This window comes from Canis lupus, chromosome 25, assembly GCF_048164855.1.
Source record: "Canis lupus baileyi chromosome 25, mCanLup2.hap1, whole genome shotgun sequence".
Classification (NCBI taxonomy): Eukaryota; Metazoa; Chordata; class Mammalia; order Carnivora; family Canidae; genus Canis; species Canis lupus.
Window position 1 is genome coordinate 33,787,148 of NC_132862.1, and position 4,474 is coordinate 33,791,621.

A 4,474-nucleotide genomic window follows, 5' to 3' on the forward strand; every position below is an offset into this window, starting at 1 on the left:
GAACATAAACACTCCTAACTCTGGGAAACGAACTAGGGGTGGTGGAATTGGGAGGTGGGCAGGGGGTGGGGGTGAATGGGTGACGGGCACTGAGGGGGGCACTTGACGGGATGAGCACTGGGTGTTATTCTGTATGTTGGTAAATTGAACACCAATAAAAAAATAAATTTATTAAAAAAATAAATAAAGGCTATGGGGCTAGTTGTGGGATGAACATTTGAAACTGGGAGGATCCCATAAAATGTTATAACCACCAACTTTTCCCAGCAGAATTATAGAACTAATTTTTTCATGGATTCTCAAAAGAATCATGAAATCATAGATTATTTCTTGGTCAACCCACTTGCACCATCATGCTGGGTGAATTGGAATACCTTCTCAGTGAAGGAGTTTGGTGACACAATCAGATATTAAGATTTAGAAACTCACATGAAATTTGTCAGTCTTGGAATAGATTAGAATAAGTCAGTCATCATTTAGCCAAAGGGGGGAAATATGACAGGAGCATAAATGATCACTTTTTTTTTTAACCGAAAGCATTTTTATTTTAGTCTTCAGAGGACAAACTGTTCTTCTTTTTCCAAAATAATAATGATTAACTTACAAAACTGGGCATTTACAATGCATCTTCAAAACATTTGCCTTTAATGGGAAACTTAGCTTTACAGAATCCAAACATAAAAAGGGTAACAAAAATCACTTTTGTTGTCATTATAGGACAAAAGAGAGTAAGTTAATCCATTCATACTTCAGGATCTTCTCCTCCAAGAACCAGCATTGTTATATTATTTCCATTTAGCAAATTTTGATCTAATTTAGTGATCCTTCTTCCTTCTGGTGTGATTTCAAACTCAGTGACATTCTCCAGTACCATGTTGACAAAGTCATCAAATCGCAAAAGTGTGCCAACAATTTCCTTATCACTCTTCAACACAATGTGAATTCTTGATCCTATACATTTGTCCACAAGCTCTAGAGGCAGTAGCTACCATGAGTTAGCGGTAGCGTTAGCCACCATGGCTACGCTGGAAGAATGGTAACTTTTTCTATATTGCTTTTATTCCCGGGTGCCATCTTCCATGAGTTTAAAGTCATAGGATTTTCTTCACAAGGGCTTGCCAGCAATGATTCATTTAGAGTCCCAGCATAAAACCAGAAATTCTTTCCTCTGCCTTCAATCCACAACATTAATCTCCTGGCAAATAAGATGAAAGGGAAGAAAACATTTCTGCTCACCTGGGTTGGAGTACTCCAGAGTTTCAACTTCGGAAGACACAGAAGACTTTTATTTCTAAAACTGTTTTCTACCAAACTTTCTCCCCAGGTCCCTCATCTGGTAGGCTTGGCTAAGACCCACAGAAGAAAAAGGACTTGCTCGAAATTTATTTGACGAGACAATGGAACCGAGAAAAATATCCCTACCAAAATAAGAAGGTCAGTAAATAAAGTCCATTCTCCTCTGAATTTAGGGGAACTATTTGGCTTTCCAATACAGACTGGTCTGAGGTTTTGAAATATATATATATATATTCCTTAATACAGCCCCAATCATGATTTCCTGAGAATCGGAAGTAAGAATGAAACACCTGAGGGAAGAAACAGGTAAGAACCACATACTGATGGAAGACCTACTTTGCATCAGCTCCCTTTTTAGCACAAAAGCACTAAGGAAAACCATCCATGCATTCTCTCAATAAACTTGTACAAGACACCTATTCTGTGTCAGGTGTGTATAGTGTTTCAGATGAAACTGAATCAATGAATCAATCAATCAACTGAACTGAAACTGAATCAAAAGGGCTTTCTCCAAATCAGTAAACCACCCTTGCATCAAAATGTCCTTAGTATCTCCTCTTGGGTTGGAAGATCGTTACTTTGTGTTGCTTATTCTTTCTTTGCTAAGTTCATTCAATAGTTGTTTGGCGCGGGGGGGGGGCCCAAGGAACATGGCCAAAAGGGCTAGTGTCTCCTGGGGGTGGCATGAGAGGCATCCCCAGGCTGCTTTCCAACCCCAGACCATCTTGATCTGATTCTGGTCTTATCCCAGAGATGGGCCAATGGTTCCAGTGGACACAGAAGACTACTTAACCGACTAATTCCAAGGACAACACAGACCCAAACCAAAGCGAGACTCTTGTAGAAAGATTATGGGGTAGCACTCAGGGAACACCCTGGGGCCCACCAGCAGGGACAGACTGCCACAGCAGCTCCCAAACCACCTCGGCTGTGGCAGGTGGAGAGCCAGAACAAGGGTACCATTGGGCTTGCCGCTTGCCTGCCAGCCATTTCCTTATTTCTCTTGTACTACCCCAAACCACAACTGCTTGAAACACCTTTTCAAGAAACTGATGGGTGTGACCTTGGGAAGGAACAGTGTAAACAGGCACATGACAATGGCAAGTATTGAGAAAAGAAGATGATTTTAAGGGAAAGCGGGAAAAGATTTAGCCACTTTCATCTGGCTCAAGATGAAGGCTCTAGCTATTTCTGGGTAAGCCTTCTCAGTTTCCCCAAAGCAAGACTGGATCCTCTGAGAAAGAACTTCTGAGGTGAGGCCGAGGGAAAGTTTATTTTCCCATTGTAAAGAAATATGGCTCTCTTCCCACAAAACAGCAGTGTGCGTGTGTGTGTGTGTGTGTGAGAGAGAGAGAGAGAGAGAGAGAGAGAGAGATACATCCATGCTTTGCAATGTTGACTTATTACTTAATACTATGTGGGGGTATGGATAGCACTTGGCATGTGTGTCTGTTCCATGATGGACATTAGAAAAAGAAGCTATGGGTGGGAATAAGCTTGACCAATGATAAACTTCAGAGAGACAACATAGCTTAAGTCCCAAATCTAGTTACCTGGGGAGTCAGGACTAAAACTCCAGTCTCCAGACTCCTGTTCCAGGCAACCAGCTGTTTATCACCCTACTCCCACTTCATGATTTATTTAAGGTTAACAACTCAGACAGAAAATTCTTTTACATTCCGCATTTTTAAAAACTGCATTGTTACTCCTACCCACAAAAGAATGGAAGAAACTTCCTTGATATTCTCAATGACCACCAGCATTCCCTACTTTCTGTAGTGCAGGGGGCTCATAAATTGAGGTCCATGGACCACACGCATACACCAGGGATCCAAAGATGGATTTCAAGTTGAGAACCTCTCTCTGTTGTCAGAAATGTGTGTGTTTTTTCCTTGAGAAAATGTCCATAGCTTTGAATCCATGGAGGGATCAAAGGTTAGAACCACTATTAACCTATATCCCCGGCACTGTACTTGCCACTGTAGATCAGGTTTTCCCTGGCTTTTAGTTTTAAAAGGATGTCTTTACAAATGACATAAAGGGTACAACAGTGATATATCAACAAAGGTCTGGCTGAAAAAATCCAGGATCAGCCTAGGGGATTAACGTTTCCCTATTTTGGCATTTTATTGGAAATGCATTTTCTTACAACCAAGGATTTTTTCTCTCTCTCTCTCTCTCAACTATGTCAAGGAGGGGCACCTGGGGGCTCAGCCAGTTAAGTGTCTGACTCTTAATTTTGGCTCAAATTGTGATCTCAGGGTTGTGGGATTGAGCCCCATGTCAGGCTCTGAGCTCAGCACAGAGTCTGCTGGAGATTCTCTCTCCTCTCCCTCTGCCCCTTCCCCACTCCTCACTCATGCATGTGCTCTCTAAATAAATAAACAAACAAAGGAATAAATTAATACAATCTTAAAAAAATAAAAACATAAAATAAAATAAAATATAAAATAAAATAAAAACATCAGGGAATATTTATAAGAAGGAATAGTTTCTTTTTAACTGGTATGGGTTGGATGTTTGTGTCCATCACAAAGTTCATATGTTGAAATCCTAATTCTTACATGTGATAATATTTGGAGATGAGGCCTTTGGAAAATAATTAGGATTAGATGAGGTCATAAGAGCAGGGGCCCTCCTGATGGGATTAATGCTCTTACAAGATGAGACACAGGAGAATTTGCTCGTTCTGCGTGTGTGTGTGTGTGTGCACAAAACAAAGGTCATATGAGCACACGGTGAGATGGCAGTCTCCTGCTAGCCAAAAGAAGAGGCCTCAGATGAAACTACTACCCTGCTGGCCCCTTGATCTCAGATTTCCAGCCCCAGGATCCGTGAGAAAATAAACTCTGTTGCCTCAGTCCCCCTCCCTTCGGTTGATAATATTTTGTTATAGCAGCCTGAGTTGACCAGTGCAACCTGTTCAGTTTCTTTTTCATGACAATGACAACTGGCATCCAGAGTTTTCACGGTTTCTATACACTTGTGCTTTCTTTGTTTATGCTTAACCTTTGCAGAAACCCTTCAAAGCAGATGCTATTTTCTTCATTTTATAGATGAGAAAACGGAGGCTGGAAGAGGTAAGCCACCCGGACATGGGTCAGCCTTCAGAGAACATGCAGCACTGCTACACCTACACACCCCAGCCCCGAAACCCACAGGCAGGCCATCCTCACTC

The 4,474-nt window shown here is 41.5% G+C and overlaps 1 pseudogene; it reads right to left on the reverse strand.

Annotated features, from left to right (window-relative positions):
* Window positions 1–574: 574 nt before the first annotated feature.
* Window positions 575–3,672, reverse strand: LOC140616876 (U6 snRNA-associated Sm-like protein LSm5 pseudogene; annotated as a pseudogene).
* Between the last annotated feature and the right edge of the window lie 802 nt (window positions 3,673–4,474).